We start from the raw sequence: 22,596 nt of genomic DNA on the forward strand, positions 1-22,596 counted from the left end.
CCGCTGACGATAGATACTTTTCGCTTCCGCTTGACGATTTCCACGGAATCGTGTGATCTCGGTGCCCGATCTAATGCATCGATCGCGACTAATACGGTCGACGTAATCGTTGCGTGATTACGGTCCGCGTAATCTTTCCCTCGTCTTTTTTTTTGTCTACAACGTGGCAATTTCGCCGGAACTCGATTGGACGGCTAGAGATTGCTGAGGTGCACGGAGGACGGTCGCAATTACTCTTCCTGAGAAGCAACCGCGAGCAACTAATATCCGATGTAATTACTTCGGAAAGCGGAGAGGTCGCGAGAATGCGTGTACACGTGCGTGCAATGTTCAGGGGTCAGCGGAGGCGGTTCAATTATCGGGTACACGCTTCTAGAAACCATGAGGCCGAGCATGAAGTTGAGCGTTGCTCATGGGAACCTTTTGATACGCCGTTTACCGCGATCTTTTGCTCGGGAATACGACGCGTCGGTGCCGTCTTGATTTCGAGAAACAGAAACGACTTTCGAATGCGTCTAGCTACTTCATTGTTAGTTATTAATAGTTACCTCGATCTTTAACCTTTCCGTTTACTGTCGGGTCATAACGTTCATACTTTCTGCTTCGTATTGTTTCATATGCAAAACGCCGGAGGGAGATTGATATATTTTTGGAGTTGATGCACTAATAAAGCATGCATGCGCGTAACTGATATCAGCGAAAAGTCAAACTGTCAGGAATTGAAGAAAAATGGAGGTATCTTGCCATGCTTCCTATGTTTAGGCAAGTCTCCAAAATGGAAAGCTTCTCAGTTTTCAAGAATAGCTTCTCGCGTGGACAAGACTCTCTACGTATGCAGTCGAATCAAATGCCAGTTTATTCTCGTAACAAATGCCATCGTTTAAAGGGTGAAAAGCTGCACGAATCGTTTGCGAAGAGAACTGTATTCGTTCCATGGGCGCTATCTTCTCAAATATCGTATCGATCCGTAAATTCCCGTCGCGTCTACAGTTTCCGTATGAATAAACCATTTACAAAATTAAACGGGACGTTCTCCCTTCGAACAAATCGAAGCGACGCGGTGGAGGAGAGAGGGCGGCGAGCAGAAAATTCATCCCGCGCGCAATTGCGCCGTAAAATAGGTAGAGATTGCGTTTGTCTGTCGTAAGGGGAAGGTGCAAAGCCGCGTGGGAGACGCTCGCAGGTCCCGCAATCGCGCAACCGTGCTTTCGCTCACGCACCCGAATGCTTTCCCTCCGATGGCCACCCCGTTGTCGCCCGCCCCGTCGCGCCCCGTCGCAGAATTTGCATATTTATGACTGTTTATAATGTATAATTGACGGGAATCCGCATACTCATCGCGAGCAAAGCTACCGGGGCTAGAGACTACGCAACCTTCCGCGAGCCACCAAATCAGATTACCGGCTTTGCATTTTGGCTCGACCTCGGCCACAACCGCCGTCGTCTCTCTCTCCATTCATTTCCCTCGTTCCCCACCCCCGCCCTGTTTCATTCAGTCTGCCAGCGGTCAACTCTTACCTCGCACATTTTCTCTGTCCGAAGCCACCCGACTCTTTCCCAGTTATTCGTCACCAACAAAGTGCCCGGCAGCTTTTTGTGCCTCGGACGTTGGAAGAGGGAGCAATTAAAAACCACGGCCGACTCCGCGGCAGCCGGTACGCGGAAGTGGCTCGACGGTGACGGGGCGAGGTCGCTTTTTCACCTGTCGAGTGACCCGAAGGACGCGAATTTTACAGCCACGCAATTATGCGCGGGAAAAGGAACCGCGGCTCCTCGCGACTCACCAACGCGTCACAATCGAGCTGGAACTTTCCAAAAATAATGAATTATTCAGGAACCTGTTGTTTAATCAGTCCCTCTTTGCTCGATGGGTCGGCAGACCTACACGATTCGTTCCTAGATCGGCCGTCGTACTTCTTTATTTTCCCTCCGTTTCATCTCGTGAAAGAAGATGTAGCCTCCCGTTGTCACGCGGTCTGATCTAGATAACGTAGCTTCGAACCAGAGGTGGACACACCTTTCTTCTGTTCCCCAATCAGCTTATCCGGACGAAGCCCGACGTTGAATCGCGATACAGCCACGCTACCGAACAAGATCGGCCCCGCGATCTCGTGCGTTTTCGTCTTCAATCGTCGAGGTGTGCTTTAGGCTTTCATATTAGATTCTCGCGTGGCGTCCGAGCAGCTTAACGATCCCCGGAGATATTTACGCCAGGAAATCTTTCTTCCTCGGGTTCGTTTTCTAGCTTCGTTGGAAACGCTTACCACCTGATCGCGTCTCGCGACGACTCGGCGAGCAGACTAGCAGAGATACACGCGATTTCGCCATTGCTCACGCGAATTTCGCGAGAGGGAACGCAATTACAGAACAGAGCTGGTCGGAAACGGGTCGCCTTCCACTCGTGGCTGGGCAACGCTCTTGATAAAAGGTCGCGAACGGCTAATTTTCCAGTTAACGAGGACGCCCGCGCGCGTCGCTCGCCACCGGCCACTTTGAAGGTACTAAGACCGTTCGCGCGGTTGGAAACTTTTCCTCCATGACCCCCGACTATCTCCGCTCCGCTGAAACGCTCTTTGACCGCGCCGAATTTTCGACGCTCTTCCCGTGTTCCGCTATTTCCTCCATTCGACGGTGGCACATCTGAAAATGTTGTAAACAAACACGTCCATTTCCGCTGTTTGCTGCGGCTACTTTTTCCCCTTATTTGTGGAGAGCTTTCGTACAGGTGTGCGTTAAACAAACGGTTCGCGGACCTCGCTTTCTTCGGCAATTGCGCGCATGTCTGCCGCTTTAATCTGGAACGGTGTACTCCGAAGATCAATTTGCTTTTACATTATACGATATGTATAAAGTCGATCGTGTAAAGTCACGGATATCTTTGAAATGCGGCAAGATGCGGCGGGACGGGGCGTGGTGAAACGTGAACGGAGAGGATTAGGGGAAGTCTCGGAATATTTCGCGAGTTCTCCCTTTAATTAGGGGCAATAAAATGGACAGTAAACTGCGCGCCGACGAGCGGTGCTCAACGGTGTAACAAATGTTCATGGCTGACGAGTCGACGCGCCCAGGGGTCTGTTAAAACGCGCGGAGCGCAGAGCTACTCGCACGAGCCACGCGTAAACCACGGCCGTTCGACGGCGGAGCGATCGGAAAATAAAAGGGGTGGCAGCGGTTGAGAGGAGGGAATGGCGGAATGCCGCGGCGAGGAGAAAGATTTCGATAATCGCGTTCCATTGCTGGTAATATGAGATACATTACCGCGATAATAGAATTTCATACGCAATCAATTATCGTATCGGCGGGCGGCCGCGACGGAACACGTCGAGGGAGGGAACCCCCAGTATTTTTGTTTAATTGAAAATCAATGGCCGCCGCTCCCGGTCGAACGATCCTGAAAATGAGCAGGAATTTTTCGACATTAACTATGCACGGCCCGAACTAACGCGGCGCTCCTGGGCACGATTTATACGCGTAAAATCGCGGCCGCGCGCACGTGTAAATCGGGAAACGGCGCGGGGTGTGCGCTAAAGAGGAAACGCGTGCGGGAATGGGAACGAAAAAGGGAAAACACCGGGGGAACGCGGACGGGGTTTGAATAGCCGGTCGTCGGCCAGCCCAAGCCATGCGTGATATAACGTGGCGACGAGGTCCGAGCGTCACACGACAAATGGCGAGCCATTTGCGAAATAACGCATCGATAAACCCGGCTGCAAAACGAACGTCAGGAACGTTTCCTACGGCCGTTTCCACCCTCGGCCGCGATTCGAATTCGCCGGACCCTCTCTGAATAGGGGGTGTGGTCACATCTTCCGAACAAGAAAATACCGCGGCATTTCGTATTCACCCGCGAAAACCGTGACTTCCCTATCGAGGCACGCTCTTACCGCGGAGGGAATCGCTCCTCTGAACTTCCATCGATCGCCATGCATCCCCTATACACCGAATGCTCTCGACATACCCTCGAGCCCCGACACGAATAACGTCGATGGATTTTTCAAAATTTTCCCGGTCACTTTCCGACTAAACAATCCACGGACTGCAGAGAAAGAAAAGAGGAACATCTCACCCCGAAACCTCGAAATCTGCGAGAGAATTCTCTGAACGGTGTATCCCTTTTGTTCCGGGAGAGGTCTCTTTATCCGAGCAATGAAAGTATTGGCCGCCAACCAAATTGCGCGGCTCTACGGCGTGTCGCGATCGAGAAGAACCTCCAGCGGAAGGTAACCGTGGAGAATCGAAAGAGTGCATGCCTCGAGGGTGCGAGCGAGAGAGTCGGAACCAAGGAAGGAAGGAAGGGTGAAGGTAGCATGGGGTAGACATGGGCGTGCCAGCCGGTGTTTGGTCTCCGAAGAGAATATAGAGGGTGCAGCGAGAGACTCTGGTCGCCGGAGAGTGACTGGATGCGTCAAAGTGAGGGAGGCTGATGTATATGCATGCTACTCCTGGGTCACCGGGATGGCCCGAATTACCATAAACACGCTAGATAGTAGGCTAACTGCCGTTGTACCTCTTCATCCTTAACCATTCCTCGAACCACCGCCCCAAACCCCTATCCGTTCCGTCTGTCTGCCTCTTTCGATTCATCAAACTCCGCTCGCGAATTTCCACCCTCTCATTGTTCGGTAACTAGACAAGTTTCGCGTCGTCTTCTCTCTCGCACCCTTTATTTTCGTAGCCGACCAGCCTCATTGTACCTGTACACCGTACGAGGATCGTTCAAACATGCGTTCAAATTTTATTAGACTGGAATGGTTGGAGCGGCGCAGGTATTAAATATTTGCCAAAGCCCATCGTTTGGAATCACTTTGCGGGCAGCTTCTAATTACGGGCTCCAAGCAGCACATAGAGATCGGGTGGTAGTCTAGGCGGTAACAGGAGCCCGATGCCTCCCGTTCTGTCTTTCTCGAGTTTCACGATACCCTAACTTCCGTCGAGTCTCCCTAGCCGTTTATCGATCTTTGCCGCCCGAGATCACAGAGGACAGTCTCCTTGATGTTTCTCTAACGGCGTGGCAGTAAAAGGGCAAGGCCGAAGCTGCTCTCCCAGCTTTATTCGTCCGCGTTTGATCGATCCTGCCGCCGTTGGATCACGGAACACCTACTTAGGCTAGGTTGTTCTTTGAACCCTGTGGTGACCCGTGACCGAGAACAAGAGTTGATCCTCGGACGAGAAGAATTCTTCGACTTCGATCCACGACGAGCGATGGAAGAGACCGAGTTAAATTTGATATTCTGCAGGCTCGGTTTTCACAAAGGTTTGCATGAGCATTCACCAACGGACGGTATCGGTGAATAGGGAATTCTACGCGACACTAATTCGAAAAACCAACGGGACCGGTTGGAACGGCAGGTCGGATAAGCTAGACAAATCGAATCTGCGGCAAACCGGAAACCTAAACGCAAATTTTGTTAGCACCGCGCGGCAAGATGCCTATTTCCACTGCTTTTAGTTAGCCGGCTACGACCGTGCAACATTTCCTGCGCAAATCGTTCTTCGTGCATTGAATCGTTTATTTCTCCGACGAAATATTTTTCCAAACGAACCGCTGCGAAACAGATAACGTAATTCAAGGCAGCTAAAAGCCGCAGAGAATTTGCTGGTTCTACTGTTTCGATGCTGCAGAAAACCACCCCTCCGGCCAGTTTTTCAATTAAATCGGAGAACAGCTACTTTCGAAGTTGGAACCCGCAGACCGGTTGAACGAGCTCGGATAGAATGCATGAAAATCCGCGAAATTTCAAACGGTATTTGAGCTAGCTGAAGAGGACCGGGGAATTCGGCGAGACTCCCCCTGCGCGGGCAGCGTGGGCGCGCACACGATCAGAAACTTTCGTGACCGCAGATGAAGGCTAATTAATGGCGATCTAATTGGCCGAGGCAGCGGTGCGTTTTAGCAGCTGGGTCGTCGCACGCGCGGCGCTTTGCCATTCGAAATTTCAATCAGAATTCTATCGAATCCGCGGCGCATAGTTCTCCCCCGAAATAGTACGTCGACGAAAACGTGCTCGCGAAATTAATTTCGCCGCGATTACCAATGCCGTTACTACGTTTCTTCGACGGTATCATTAGCCCGGGGTTCTGTGAACTGTGCTCGGCGCGGAGCCAAAGCTCTGTGCGTCATTTGTGGACGAGAATGATGGCCGCTTTGCGATTTTGTGTGTGACCGTGGGGACGAGGCGTAGCTGGACCACCGGAAGGGTGAATGAAACGGTAGAGCAAACTTGCCGAACGTTCAATTATCTATTCACCGGTCGTTCCGATCGTATCTTGCCGTGAATTAATTCGCAGCTCGGACGACCCCGGCCGAGTATCGGAAACGCATTCGCGCGGAGGTGAGCGATTTAGATCGGGCTTTCGCGTAACATGTAACCAATTAAAGGAATACCGAGCGAGAAACGGCTCCGCCACGGTCCCGGAGACGTCGGAAGAAATTTCTCGGGCGAAGACGCCCGAGGCCTCCTCGCCCCGGCGCGCACTTCTCGAATCTTTCGTTCGACTCTTAGCGGAAAAGCGCGAGCAACGAAGCGTGTAGAAAGCGTTTCAACGATGCCTGGCGTTCGCCGGATTCTCGAGTGGGTCAGGAAGGGAACTCGAAGGAATGCAATTTTCCTCGGATGCACTTTGTGCTTTCCGTCGTTCCGACGATGAACTTTCTCGTCAAGGCCGGTTGCTAGCATAGGGTACCGGGAGGCCGCGATCAATATTGCATTCACGTGCACGGCATCGGCGACACCGTAGCAACATTCCTGCACGGTCAATTTCGATGATCGATCGACCCTTCAGGCAGCTGATCGACCCGGTGGACCCGACAGTCCCGGTAGACCGGGGGTGGAGGAGGGCATCGTCGAGTTAGCCCCTTTGATGCTATCGATTCGTGAACTCCGCGTCGCAGGGATAAATTCGCATAACGAAGGGACCCCGGCCGAGAGATAGTTCGCACTCGAGACGCCCGAATAATCTATTAAACGTCGCCGCGTAATTTAAAAGCTCCCTCCCGCGTATTTCTCTTCATTATTCCGGGATACACCCTCGACACCTTCCGAGTTCAAGGGACACTTCTGTCAGCCGCCACCTTTAGCCGAATATTAATGCGCGGCCGTTACAATAAAGCGCGACGGATTCCACGGTTCCTCGGCCTCTCACGGGGATCAACGTGAAAAGGCGCGTCCGCGGGATGAAGTCGTTATCCGACGGAATTATTTTGGAATAAAAATCACAGGGATGAAAGGTGTTCGCGTCGGTGAGCGGCGGGGGTGGGCGCCCGAGGAACGCGGAAAGGAGACAACGGCGAAGGAAACAAAGCGTCTGAGACGGAGGCAGGACGAATAAAAAGCGTCGGCCACGAGCCGAGTGTTCTCGAGACAGGTGGGGTTAAAGACGGCACGGGGTGGGGCACGGTTACAGAGGAGTCGAGAGAAAAAAACGAGGGAAATGTGCGACGGAGATCTGATATCCGCAGGGTTGGGAAACTTTTGAAAGTTATTTAAATTAAATAGACTGCTGGGGAAAGCGGCTGGGGGTGGGGAGCACGGAAATATGGAAGACGAGATAAGGGTTGATCGCGGAGAAAGTAAAGGCTGGAAAGGAAAAAGGATAGATAGATGGCTAGATAGACAGAGAGGGTGACCCCGACGGTATTGATAGCGACAACACCCCCGGATAAAATATAACGCGCGTCTCAGCGCAGGGAATTAAAAGGTGTTTCTGCTCCCTTTTAACGGCCTCGCCTTCGTCCTCCGACTCGTGTACGCGAGAGAAGCGAAGACCCCTTCGAGGTCGACACCGGAAGAGGGTGCCTACCCGTCCCTTCGAATACCGTTATCTGGTATCTCGATTCCAGCTTCGATCCTCCAAGGGGAAAGAACGACCGATTATAACCCTCCCTTTATGCTTCCTCGCCGGCGTATCTTTTCGGAACGGCAGCGACCATTAGGTCTAGGTAGCGCGGCTCGCGGAATTACATTCTCTTTGACCGTATTTCGAATATTCAGCTTATAGTCTCGGAGGTAAAGATCCAAGGGCGGCTTTGATCCGCCACACATATTACACTTCAACGGTATTAGGTCGAGATTGATCTTTACGAGTCCTTTGAATCTTGTTAGACCCCGCGGAGCTCCGTTGGGAGCAACGTCGTCGCCGACGTTCGACCCGATCGATTCCGGTGCACGTCCGTTATATCGGTGTACAGGGTTCGTTTTCCGCCCCCGGAATTTCACGAGGCCGTGCGGCGCACCGATCGAACGTCGTTTGTAAACTGGCGCTTGCTTAGCGAACCGGCTAACATGACGGATCGATCATCCATTTTCGGCCCCCGCTCGATCCGTCCGTCGAGGTAAATAGACGGGTATTAAGTTCCCAATATAAGTAGGAGCGATTCCCGGATGCCTTAATGCAACGTTCCGCATCCCGAGCCAGCTCCCTCGAGGCCCGGACCTCGACGTTTCTCCCTCGGCCCGACGAGATCCAGTTACACCGAAGTTTTGGCGGCAATAATGGACGCTGCCGCTCCGAAACTTCGAGTATTGTTTTATCGCCTTTAATACCCGCCACCCGTTCGGTAATGCAAAGTACCTACCCGCCGACCTCGTTCGACTTCCAATCCTGGGCCTCCTCTCGTCCAGACGGTTCTCCCGCGCCAGTTTCGCCTCTTTTCACGAGCGAGCTTAACGATAAGTGATTTCGTATGCACGAAAGCGACCCGAGGCTCCTTTAATTTCTACGCTCGTAAAACCTGGACCCGTGCCTCCAGCCATTCCTCCAGCGGCTGGACGATTTTCGGGAGTGCTCGAGCGCAGGCGGACGCGGCCTTTCTTTAATCGCCGCGAAGAATTCCACGGAGATATCGTCACTAATTTCCCGGCGGTGAATGCAGTTTTCCAGCTGCGTTCTTCCAGATAACCGATCGTTAAAGGCAATTAACGCCACCGTTTATTGCCGCGAGCCTGACGAAGTTCTCCCCGACGTTCGCTCGGTCTCGAACAAAGATGCAATTGGAGATTATGTCACCGTCGAACGGTCGAGAATTCCCGGCGCTGGCCATGCCCGGGTATCCCGTGGTTGCGCAACGCGGCAGCCGGCTCGCGGTGACGGGGGACAACGCGAACAAAACGGGGACAATTAATCGGGCGTCGCGATCGAGCGGAGCGAGGACGAGTGGCCGTTGTTGCGGACGGTAATTGCAAATAAGATTCATCGAGAACGCGAGTGGGCTATCGATGCGATCGCCGATCGAAACAACGACCGCGGGTCGAATACGCGAGCACGCCGCTTAATGGTGTATCGAGTTGCCTCCTCTTCTCTCGTATTAATTGTGAAGCCACGGCGGGAACGAACAATGGTGGCCGGGAGGGCGAGCGGTCGGTGCGGCGCGCAGAGTTTGCCGTGTTCGCGCGGATGATATTTTGTTCCCGGAAGCCGGCGGTTGAGCGTCGCCGACGCCATTGGCCGTTAATTTCCCGAGTATGGACGAAAAGGGCAAGTGGGAAACGCGCGCCGTCGCGCCGCGTTCGCTGGGAAGGGAGGCAGCGCGAGGAGAATGGAAGAGACGAGAGTGAATGCGGCGAACAGGGGTACGCGGATAGGGGTTGGGGAGACGCGGAAGGGAGACGAGGAGTAATTTATGATAGAAGTTTTGATATACTGCGCATTTAGGGTAGAACTTTAAAATATTAAAATAGCTACGGCGATACGATAGAGGCTCGAACCGCGACGGGAGATTTATCATGCGCGAAAGATACCGTTGTATACCGTGGCGGCTGCGACACACAACACGCCGCCGCCCACCCCTCGAACTCTCTCGCCGAACCCTCCCTCGCGCGGCAGCCGACTCGGTAGCCGACACCGCGACACTTCGCCGTACACCAATACCACCGTACCCTCGCGCGCGCGCGCGCGCGTACCTTCTATACGGCCATGAATACATCGTCGGGTTTAGCTTCGTTCAAATGCGATTTCGACCCTGCCGCGGAGATTCATGCGGCCATGTTACCCGATCCGATCCCGACCTCGACCCCGACTCCGACACCGGCCACCCCTCTCCGAATGGTGTTTTAGAGTCGCTCCAGGGTGGAACAGAGAGAGAGCGTCGCGTCGGCCACCGCCGCTTCCTTGACCGATACCGGCGCCGATCTCACCGACCGATCTCGAACGATAGAGCTTCCTGTTCATAAATTCACGACCCCCGCCGCCAAAGATATACGCTTTATGAATATGCGTCCGTAAATGTGTTGTCGCGTGGTCCCTCGATAAAGGGGGAGCAGCCACGAGGCGTTGCTTTTGCCGCGGCTCCCGAAAGATATTCACGGTATTTGCACCCGCTATGCCGGGGTCCGACCGTAATGAATATTATCGAGCCCAATCGAAAGCACTCGGAATCTGGAACGCGGGTTAACAACTAGGCGGTGCTGCGATCGATGGAAACTGTCGCGAAAGAGAAAAAGGGGTGTCGTTCTCGGGACGCCGAAAGCTCCGGTTTCGATCTCGGGTCACGTAATCGTCGATCATCGGCCGATAGCTCGTGAATCACACGGCAAAGAACGCAACGCGGCGACCTACTGCTATGGTCTTGGCCGCGTGCACCCTTGGCGGTCGGGAAAAAAAGGGCAGGCACCCTCGAGGAGCGTAACCCTGGCTGATAGAGTGCGCGCATCCTGAAAGTGCAACCAAGGACGACACGCGCGGCATGTGGGGCCGCATATGGCGCGTGGCTTCCCATTGTTAAGGGCGCGGCTTACCTAACTGACTTTATGGCTGACCATAGTTCCAGGGTGAATCCGGGGTAGTCCCGTCGGGGCACATGTGCGCAAAGTGTTCGGGAACGATTCATCATCGGCGACTATTGTCGGTCGTTGCTCTTGTTACATTTTTACTGATCTCATCAGCGGCGGCAAGATCGACGAAGGACCGACGAAATTATTTGCGCGAATTGAATTTCCGCGACGAAAACAGGGAGCTAAAAATGTAATAACTCGGACGGGCCATTAAAGCCCGACTGAAAAATAACACCGATCGCTAGGAGCCGAAAGTTGTACGAACGAGATCGTCGCACGGAATGGTCTCGCGGTTTTCATAGCAGCGAGAGCAGAGGCGGCGCATATGCCGTAACGAGGAGCAGCGGAGTTGATTTAACGCGGTTAAGTAACGACCGACGCCAACGTTCGTCGCAACGTTGTCGGATAATTCAGCCGAGTCGCGGGACACGGGAACTCCGAAGTATCGCGAACGGTACGTCGCGCCGGGCCAAAGAAAATCTTGCTCCCGTTAATTTCAGTGACGAGCCTCGGGAATCCTCTTCGTCTTAATTGCGTGCCGTGCATCTCGTCGCCGTTGGCGCTTCCCCATCCGACTGTCAAGTGCCAGCGCGATAGGGGTCGCGGCGGTGTCAAGGAATAAATTGCAGCTTTATGTACGCGATAGTTTTAATTTCTCACACATCACTGCCAGTCGCGCGGGACAATGCCGGGGGATTCGGCGCGAAGCTTTCTAAAAGTTTTCCGTTCACGAACAGGGCGGTGGACGCGGAACGTGGCTGGCAGTCTGAAAAAGTATGAATACCGTCGGGGGGAGCAGCGGGATGGGGAACGGCTGTCTGTAATTCACGAAGAAGGACCGGCATAGCAATCAGCGATGCTCTCGAAAAGGAGGGAAACTGGGACGCGGGACATTTAAATTATGCATTCCCGTTGAAGAGGTGGAACTCGAGGGAGGAGAGAGAGAGAGAGAGAGAGAGTGAGAGAAACAGAGAGTGAGAGAGAGCAAGTTCGCGCGTCGCTCGACGTCGGATAGGAAGTTCGAGAGCCGAGCACGCGGGTGCTAGAAATCGTGCTGGAATAACGGACGACCCCGCGAATCGATATACGTACTGCATTCCCTCGCTGAAACTCAACAGGCACCGTGGACTCGCGGAATCTCGGAGCACGGTAACGCGGCCGAGTGCATCTTGCAGGCCGATTATCGGTTACACGGTTGGCCCCCGTTTACCTCGTTACCGAATCCTCGAACTACGAGCGACGTAACGCCGCGCGAGCATTCATCGCGAGCCACGGCTAAGGCCTCGAATTACCACGAAAATTCCACTCGGTTCTCGTGCCATTACGCGCGACTGTTTCCGTTAATTAAGAGTGCCGCGCCCGCCTACGCTTCGGATGCCGCTCCATCGTCAAGTGCTCCGAATGCACCGAATGCGCCGGATGCACAGAATGCGTCGACGATGGATATTTTTTAGCGGGACTAATATGCAATCCACTTTCATCCCGCTATATTTTCCCTCTTCCCTCTGTTTCTCCGTTGTCCGAATAGGTACGTGTATCGTTAAAAACGCCGCGTTAGCTCCGCGAGCCGAGAGTTTTCCAACCGCGTCGAACGACAGGAAGCCCGTCTCCGTTCGTCGCATGGAAATTCGACTTTCGCGATGCTCGCCCGGTTGTTGGCCGCCGGCCTGGCGACCGGCGTCCGTGTTCCGATGGTTGATGCACTTTGTTTCCGGATAATCAGCCGAGCATTGTTTGCCGAGTTACGAAACGCTGCGCCACGCGAAGCGGCGTTACCGAGCGCGGGGTTGAGCGGTGACAGCGGACACGCTTCCCTTTGGGACACCGGGAAGAGCCGATCCTCTACGTCAGCCGCATCGCCGAGCGAACAACCGGAAGACAGCCGGGGCCTGTGAATCCTGTCGAGCGCTTCCATTCTTCATCCGAGTTGTTTGCTGCCCGTTGTTTCTACTTTCAGCCGGCGAAAACGATTCCGTTCACGAGCGATTTAACTCGCGTTAATAGAACGCTGACGGTAATTCGTTTACAGGCCCCGTTGTCGGAACCGCCGCGCGTTATTCCCCGGTTTACGCGGCTTAATCGCCGGAATTACCTCCCCGGAACCAGCCTTCGCGCGGAACTTCCGCCAAAGTTCGGTGATACAATTTAGCGGGCAGATAAGTGGATCGTAGGATGTTCCGGGGATAGCCCGCCGTTCGATCGTTTCACTTTCGCCAACCAATCGCCGACGGAATAATACGCACCGGAAAATCACGAGGAAATTGTTCTCGGCGGTATGCTTTCCGCGTATCGGGCTTCGATTTTTATCTCCGTGCGAAAGTTCGTTGCGGTATGGCGACGGGGGAACAATGAGTCAGTGCTCGGTGCGCGAACGTTCATTATAATTTGTTACGGTATTAAGGATGTTTCCATGATCCATGATTATTTCGTGAACTCTGTAACTTATTTAAGCTACGGCATTATAAAGGTTGAATAACGCGTCAGAAACTGTAAGTACAAAAGTTCTTCGCGGCGATAGAATGCTAAAGGTTAAGCTGGCACCGCTCGATTGTTGTAGCCGTACGTAGTCGGCAGTTGTTACTCGACGTAACGAACGGTTGTAGGAATATTTGCTAATATCTAACATAAAAGAGCTCTTTGAAGGGGTAGGAGGAATTAACGAGGAGGAGAAGCGGGGAACAAGGCTGGCTGATCGAAATTATAGGCAAAAATTGGGAGCTAGGCTCGACCCGGGTTCGTACGCGCGGTGGCATTATGGAAACCAATAGGAAGGGTCTGTGTATTAAAGCGGTTATCGATAATCGAAATTATCCCGAATTATTATTAGTTTGTATACGCGAAGCAACCGCGCGTCCCCCGTCCTAACTCCCCGCGATTCGATTACGGTCCCGTTCCGTGTTGTCGGTCGGAACGGTCGTCCGTTACCGAAATCCATTTTAGCACGGTGAATGGCGCACGCATCCGCGCGCAATGACGCGAAGCAGCTCGTGGGGGCCGGATTAACGAGGAAGTAGGTTGTCGACGAAGTTTAGATTACATCGAACTCGCGCCCGAGTTACGTTAATTTGCGTTGAGCGGCGATTACAATAAACCGTCTTCCGATGCCGTGGAATTTCCGGGGCGGTGCGGGCTTCCGCGCGAGACCGCGCTGGACCGCAAAGTGCCACGGTATACGGGCGCCCAGTCGAAACTGAGAACGGACACCTTCGGTAATTGATCATTTCGCAACGGTGATCGCTGTAATTCGCTTCGTTCTCGACGTCAACGTCGAAACCTTCGCGCGTTTCATAGCATCGATCGCGCGGGGACCCCTGCGTGAAGCGATCCATAAAACTGTCATTTACCCGGTTATACATGGAAATTTTTGCGGAGCCCCGAAACGTAATAATGCCGCTGTTTTATATTCCCCGAACGTGGCTGCGGCGAACGACGCGGTTTCCTCCGGCCGCGCGGAATTCGTTCCGCCTCGTTCCGTGGGCAAACGGCGCAGCCAATCGAACCGCGACCCTCGTTGCGGACGACAGTTTAATACGCATCAAACGGTCGGCACTAGATATGGCGGAAGGGGGAAGAATGGAACCCCCTTCGGTGCATGAAACCGGCGCACAGCGAGCTGGATCGGCGAAGTGGCCGACAGTTTGCTAAAAAGTTAACTTTCTGGAATCGATGTTCTTTAAATGATCGATTGAAGAATTATTTAACGCTAGATTTATGGACGTTTTACTCCGTAACGTTTAAAAAATTCAGTATCCATCGAATTGACGGGTTGCGTAAATCTAGTGTCAAAAAATAAAATATAATACACCGAATTACCATTACGAAACAATGATGCTTCAATGAGTTTTAGTGGTAATTTCATCCCGGTACCTTCTGCGGTTGAAAAGTTCTAACAAAATGTCACTTATTTTCCCGATCCAGCGCACTGTGCGGCTCCAGATGACGCGTACGTGCCGGTTCCGCGGCGAATCGCGGAATGGCGTGTCGATTCGGTCCCGCGGCCCGTACGTGAACCAAGCCGAGCGGCGTGTAACGACGGAGACGCGCGTTAGACGTCTCGGAGACGTCGGTCGCGCCGATCTAATGGAGACGTTTCTCCGCCGGTACGAGACTCGATTTACAATTCGATCGGACTTAGCGGGAAGTTTCACCAACCGGTATTACCTGTCAGGTGTGTCAGCGCACGCCGATCGCCTTGCTCGTTATTTTGTCGCGCGACTCGACCTACCCGTGAACCCAGCGGGAGCTCGGCGCCTTCGCCGCGAGTTAAACTTATATCGATAATTCAGCGGGAACTGTGCTTCGACTTCCAGGTTAGCTTCCGCTGAAGTTTCGCGGGACCGGGAATAAGCGACAACTTGGACAGAATGGCCGACGAAAATTCACTTCGTTAGGAATTCGCGAATTGCTCGCGGCGCGGCTCGCAGTATTCCTCTGGATTTCGCGGACGCGTATCGAACGCGACGGTGAAATCGTAACGTTTGATTGGTCGTAACGCGGTCGAACGGTTGCGTTACATTTACCCGCTCGTTGCTCCCGGCCCCGTTTATCGCTCGGTTCTTTGCCATTATGACACGGCCGTAATAGCGATGCTCGCAAATTCTCGTTACCACGATCAATGTCGTTACGAGCCTGCCGTCGATGCTAGTGGTATTGACACGCGTCGCGGTAATCGTTCGAATAATGCGATGAAAAACGGGATATCCGCGTGCGTCACGATTTTCGACGTCCACCCCTCCAACCGTGCCGATTTCCTTCGGCCACGACACGAAGACAGCTCCCACCGGTAATTTATTTGCGTCTGTTCTCGTTTGTGGAAAACGCGTTTAATAGAAGTTGAGCAGAAACGTTGTGGAAAAACCACGAAAACGAGCTAGCGAGGCACGCCAGGGGCGGAAACCGCCGCGATGATTGGCACAACCGGAAGCGTCGGGTGCCCCGAAATTAATTCAGAATTAACATTGACCTGGCGACTTTCGATCGGCGGTTGCGGTCGTGGTCGTGGCAGTGGTCACAGGGATATCCCACATGGAGCAGCCGCGACGCAGAAGCGACTCGGTTACCGTGTTCCCGGGCGGTGTAACGTGTCACGTGCACGTACCGCCGCGTGCCTGTCGGCTTGTCAGCTCTGCGTTTGACAGGGTACACGTGCCGGCCTTTCTCACGGGCGCGTCGGTTGGCGTGAAGGACGGTCTGTCGCGATCGCGCGAAGCGGCATTCAGAGGTCCTGACTCCGTTGCGACGTTCGACGTCGCGCGTACGCTGAAAAAGGATCCAACCGGATTAACCGTGATCTTTGTCGCGCTGGCTGTCCGTTAAACCGGCGGTTTATCGCGGCGAAGCTTCGTATTATTCGATTCCCCGAGAGCTAACTCAGGGGTTAACCTCCTCCCCTGGCAGCAAGTCGTTTTCGAATAACGAAACAATAAAGGCGGACTGCGGTGGCTGCCCCACCGATGGGAGTAACAAATTTTTCGCGAGGAACGCGTACCAGAGAGAATGGGTGTTTCGGCGAGGTGTCGCTGCCCCAGTGATAAATTCTCGTGAAAGATGACCCCTGGTGGCTCCTGGGACGAGGATTTCCTGGCTCGTGAACCCTGGTCCTCTCGGCTACCCGGGGTTTCGGGGCGCTCTCGTGGACCAGCGGGGGAGGCTTTTGACTCTATGCCAAGAGCCGTCCCCCCTCGCCCTCTGCTCTTCTGGCATCCCAGCGTCGCACGCATCGGGATTAGCGATGTACCCGGTCCGACTATGTCAGGATTTATGATTGAAGCTCCGCTCGACCGCGGAAAATGGACCTGCATAGAAACGGATGGAGAGAAAGAGAGTAACGGAGAAAAAACGAGGAGAGCCCCGGCTGGATAGGGATCGGCGGGTTCTCCGAGAGACGGTACCGGAGGACTCGTAAAATTTGGCATCTGGCGTGGCTTCTGGTTGCCTCTGTTCGCCCCCACCGGCGAACCTACTTCTTTCGCTCCGGTAGGCTCGGAATAGATTCCCCTCGGAACGGGTTAGCTCCTCGGCATCCTCCGCTTTTACGATTGAGAATCGGGAGTTCCGGTGTTCCGCGCTGTCTGAAGTCAAGTGGCCCCGGACGAATGTCTTTATAGGCTTCCCCCCTTCGCCCACGTCACCCTGTCTCCTTCCACGCGTTCTGTTTCGTATTCCATACGACTCGCGGCCTGTGCCATCCCTTCCCGGCAACGTGCTCGAATTAACATGCACGCTCGGATTCTTTTTCATAGGATGTTTCCGACTTCCGCTTTTCCTTTCGAGTTCCCGGCGAAACGGTGCGGCAAACGGTGCCCATTTAAGATTTCGCGGTGAGTGGCTCGCGCGTCGGCGAATTGGAATTTTCCGTGGCGCGGAGCCTTCGTCTTTGCCTTCTTTCCCTCGGCTCGGTTTTTCTCCGTTGGAAAGATGCTTCGCGGTGTCGGCTTAAATCGAACCGCGGCCACTCGGACCTGGTTTCGCGCGAACTCGATTCCATCCTTCCGTCGTTGCCGCTTTTTTCCTCTCTCCCTCCTTCCCCGATACTTTCCGCGAAAGCAACTTAAAGACTGGAACGGAATCCGAGGAGGCTCCTCGAGCACGAGTCTCTCGCTTGTAAATCGCGAGGTGGCATAGTGGTCGACCGAGCTATAAGTCGAGAGAGAACCGCCTCGGCTCGGTTCGATCGTGTTCGAGTATTAAGTGAGCCGCTCGTTTTACCTCGAGAGGCGCAACACCGAGAGTCCGAGGTAATACGTGGCAAGGTAACTTGTCGCGCGAGGCGGCAGAGGTCGGAGGTCCAGCCGCTCGATCACGGTCAACGGAGATTATTCTGCAACGTGACTGATTACTCGCCGATCGATTGTGCCACCGATCGGTACGACTGGATTTTATCTATCTCGCGAACCGTCGCGACGCGGCGTCGGCAAGCAGGGAACCGACAGGAAGAAACGAGCGAAGCAGGTACTTTTCCTCGTGAAAAGTGAATCAATCGTTCTGGCGAACCATTTTGGTTAATCATACGGCTGGAGCCAGCCTCAGTGAAACGGCCACAATTATTACAGTCGATTCGTTAGCATTAAGACAACATTCCTTAACGAGACTCTCTCCCGACGAATGCATCGGCGACAAGAGAATCTCACGCGTGCGTGGCTCGTCCCATTTAAATCGCGATCGTGTCGAATCTCATTGCGGCAACCGGAGGGTCGTAGATAAAAGGTTATTTAGCGGATTTCACGTATCGTGGGCGGTTTCAGCGAGTTCGACCGATGAAATCGATGGCGTGTCGGAAGAGACCGCGGTGGACCTCGTGAATAACGCCTGAACACTGGTCGCCACTTCGGCCCGTAAAATACATAGAAAGGCGTATTTACAACCCGTCCGTGTGCGGACGCCCGTGTATAATTGCACGTCGGCGAAGTTGGTCCTTCCCGCGCGTATAAAGCGCGCGTATACTTCGGTTTACGTCCGTGTAAATATCTAACTGCGTGGTAAGTGGCGGGACGCAGCAGGCCGCGCCAATTAAATCGGTTATGTGTGAACCCCGTCGAACCATAAGCTACGCTATTTTCTGTCCATTTACGAACCGGCTCGTTATTATCGGCTGCTCGCGCGTGCGATCCGATCTTCCAAGGAAGTCGCTGCGAGGTGCGACGTACCGGAACGCGATCCAAACGTATCGGCGATCATCGGCGGAGGGTTTAATCCAATGTAAAGCCGCGCCGGCCGCGCGACGGAGTCGAGTCAGGCTCGAACGGCAGCTTCCGGAAGACGTAAACCGTTTTAGTGCGTTCTTAACTATTTTCGGCGGCGCGTCGAGATATCGCGTTTTAATCGCACCCCTCTCTAAATCCTGCAGGAGGGTCGTAAAACAGTTACGCCGCCGTTAACCTGCGCGAATTTAAGGAAATTATCTTGCGCGGTGTGCACGCGACCGTGCTTATCGCGGACGATGAATATCCCTCATTTCCTCTCTCTCTCTCTCGCCCTCTCATATTTATCAAGGCTGGATGTATAACAACCGCTCATCCTCGCGAGACAACCAGCGTTCCTGTGACCGTTAGCGGGATCCAGGTTAAACACAGGTCGCGGTCGCAGAGCTGGTTGATCGTGGACCAAAATACTTTCGACCGTGCGACCGCGACAGTTCGCGTTAGTTGCGAGTGACGCACGAGCGATCGCGCCGAACCTGTCTCGATGAAAACCGAAGCGTTAACTTCTTTGTCTCGTTGATCTTACGGGAAAGTGAACGAGGGGAATAACCGGAGGACAATGATGCAGTTCCCCGGTGCACAAGCCATAGCATTCAAGGAGATCGGAGATTCAAGGTTTTCTCTCTTCTAATTCGCAACGCGTGCCAAGTGAACCGGCGATATTGTTTCGCCGGTCGCGCGAATTATCGGGATCGGCGCGCGCTGTGAACAATTAACCGGAGACAACGTAAATAATCGGGAAGTTATGTCGGTCGTTATTTACTTGAGAAAGGCAAAGTGTCAAGTAATGGGAAATCACGGAGTAAATGTAGCACGGCGGGACGCGCGCGGCCGCGCGCGGTTAACGTTTCTATTAATTCTATCGGTGTCCCTAAATAACGGACGAGACGCGTTAATGCTCGCGACGATGCGGTCGTTCGCGCCGCTTGTAAATCACCGGGATCGTTCCTCCCAGCCATTCCCATCCTCCGTTTCTCGTAAATCCAGCCGCAATTTCCCGAATTTTTTCACCTTCCCCCCGTTCCGCAATATATTTCAGCTGGAACTGAAAACCGGCCGGATCCTAGCGGACACGGGGCTCCTCGATGATAAGGACGAGCATCGATTCAAGTGTACGTTGCTGGTTGACCGATACTGGGAATTCTCTAGTGCAATTTCGTATGAATTGTCCACGGGACTCTCGCTAATTTCGTGTCCGTTACAGTCACCGAATAGCAGCCGCCACATCGACGGTGCTCCGTTGGTATTACTTGGAAATTGTTTCAGTCATATTTGAAACTACTCTCCGCTCGCAGTGTTTGTCGGTGCAGCCCGAAAACTCGAAAACGAACTGACACCGGAGCACTTCGTTGCATGTGGTCGCAACGCGTCGCGCGAATCGTTTCGCTCCGTTTCCTTCTTTCCGCCTGCTGGACACCGATTTCCGTCCCGATCGGACGCAAGACGGAACAACGCGCACGAGGACGCGCACCTCGGTGCAAGCAACTCGAGCCTTCTCCCTCGGCCGTCGTTCTGTCTCCCTCGTCGCGGCGATGTATGCAAATCCTGTCTGCGAACTTGCTAAGTGCAGGTGCCGAGTGTATCAGGAAGACGATAAATTATAGATCGAGCGAAGGAAGCGTTCGCGGGGCGTCTACGGGAAATTTCTGGGAAATTGAGTGAACCTCGGCTTCGAGAGTTTTATCGATACAGCGCCGACGCGGTGGCAATATTTCCAAGTATTTACCGACATTTCGGGCACCGCTGAAGGCCGTCCGCACGGAAGAACGCGAGCCGAGCAGCTTCTCGGTCCGATCGACCGCGATCCATCCGCGGAGAAGAGAACCCGTGTTCCGAAATCGACGGGAGAATCGGTAATTTTTCTGCGAGTCGAGTTTGTTTTTCGAGGGGACAAAGTCGGAAGACCGCCGCGGTGCCGCGCGCCACCCTAACTTTCTTCCTCCTCGGCCGTTGTACACGCAGCGCGATCTTTAAAAGTATCTCCGCGACGTTCGTTCACTCATACACACGGCTCCGCATGTATTATTCATGCAACGGTTTTTCTTCCAAGTTTTATCCCCGTGTAACACGCGAAGTCTCTCGTTCCACTTCATTTAAGTAATTCCATTTACGACCTCCGGAATCCCCGGTAAGATGACTCTGAGCTCTTGAAGACAAAGAACTGAGTACAGGTATCGATTATCATAAGAATCGCGTCAGTTTACAGATACAGATACACAGCAGTTACAGATATATTTCACCGCAGCGTATCGATAATTAGACGTAAATATCGTAAACGTACATTTCATATAATTCTGCCTAACCAGTCGGAAAGCAATCAGAGGCCGTTTCGAAACGTGAAACCCCGAGAAAGCGAGAACACGACGCGCGACGTATGTGCAAGAGGATTGGTCGTATCTCCGAAGCCCATCGAACTTCCCGGCTTTTCATGGTTGGGACGTACACGAGCCTATCGTGGAATATCGTGCGGAAAGTTTCCGGCGGGACCGGCTTTTCATCTCGATCTCTTTGGCGAACGTCGTGCTATCGAGTGCCAGTGCGGCGGCCCCGTTTGTATATTCCTGAAACGACGCGCGGGAATTCCGGATCCGCGAGCCTGAACATTTCCTGACCGTCGATTCGGCGGCCGTCTCCCTTCCTTTGCGACTCCGCGACGTTTAATTCAATTCGACCCTGAAAGCTTTCCGCCGCGAGAGTCTCACGAGGACCTTTTTGATGTTTCGCGCTCCGATTCGCGGGAGGATGCGCTCGACGAAGACGAGAAGAAAGAGGGAGAGAGAGAGAGAGAGAGAGAGCGTGAAAAGGGGAGAGAGAGGATATGTGGGAAGAAGAGAGTTAGATAAAGAGGAGAGTGAGAGAGAGAGAGAGAGAGAGAGAGAGGTTATTTACATAAAGATAAACGTTTCAGTTTAAGCACATCAGAGAGCGGGTCGAGGAAAGTAATTTGCGGCGGTTAGTCGAAAATCCGATTTACATTTAATGCGAAACGAAAATCCCGCGAACTCGAAACCAACGGACAATTAATGCGTTCCGCAGGTGCGCGGAGGGGAGAAGGATCGTTAAAGCGTAAAGCTTTCGCCCTCGGGAGAGCAAGAGGTACGCAACAGTAAATTTGCATCCATTTCGGAATACGTGTCGGACCGTCGGTTTGAAAGGGACCGTGGGGGTAAATGCGGACGGTGTAGGTGATGCCGGCGCCGACGATGGTGCTAGCGGTGGATAACGCGCGAAACCTCCCGCCTTTTAAGGGAGACTATTCGGGGAATTGAGTAGAAAAGAGGGAGCGCTTAATCGGCTTTAATTGCAAACATCGCGCCGCTTCAGGTTCCCGCGAGCATTTCACGCCGACGCGGCGAATCGCTGCGCCGCGCTCGGGTTTGCCCTCGACGACTCTTTTTTTCACGTCCCGTTCTCACACCTTTTTTCGACATTCGTCATCCACGCGACGCACAGTGGGCCCAAATCTTAAAAGCCCGGACTGAATTGTTATTGCTGTTATTTTTGCATCGATACTTACAAGGTAACCTGTTTCTAGGGCCTTCGGGGTTGTGGGACCTGATGCTAGCCTTAGTTCTAGTAAGATGGGAAAGAACACTTTTAAAACTACCCTTGTAAGGTGTGTTTCGTCCTAAGAAAATGAAACTTTACCGATTGATTAAGCATGTGATTTGAAGTAAAATATAGTAAATAAACCGCCTCGAAACTCAATAATCAAAGAGTTATCGTTAATCATATATATATATCTTCGATCCGTCAATGGTTTGTCTGAAGAATGAGTGTAGACGCTGAAATTCGCTCGATACTCGCCTAGAATATTAATTAATTCCCGATTTGTAGCTAGGCAGCGAAAACTGGTCGCCCGGGCAATCTGTTGGTAGAGACGGAACGAACGGGCGTAAAAATACATATCGACGCGAACTTCGCTACCACTTCCGACGATTGGTTTAGCTCATCGGCCACGGTCGTGAACCGCGAACGTTCATTCGACGAACGACGGCGGCAGGACGAGTGGGACGCGCTAGAGAAGCGTTCCAAGAGCGTTCCAGGAGTGCTCGCGACCGAGCCCCTGGAAACCGTGGAGGGTTGTTCGCCAAGGGAAACGATTAGAGTCGCGAGCGTTTTATTAC

The 22,596-nt window shown here is 53.3% G+C and overlaps 1 protein-coding gene across 3 annotated transcripts in view; it reads left to right on the forward strand.

Moving 5' to 3' along the window:
- The window catches only part of pxb (putative Hedgehog signaling attenuator pxb), a 245,006-nt gene that overhangs the window by 67,741 nt on the left and 154,669 nt on the right, over positions 1–22,596 (forward strand). The gene's annotated exons all lie outside the window — the stretch shown is intronic.

This window comes from Nomia melanderi, chromosome 8 (assembly GCF_051020985.1).
Source record: "Nomia melanderi isolate GNS246 chromosome 8, iyNomMela1, whole genome shotgun sequence".
NCBI lineage: Eukaryota > Metazoa > Arthropoda > Insecta > Hymenoptera > Halictidae > Nomia > Nomia melanderi.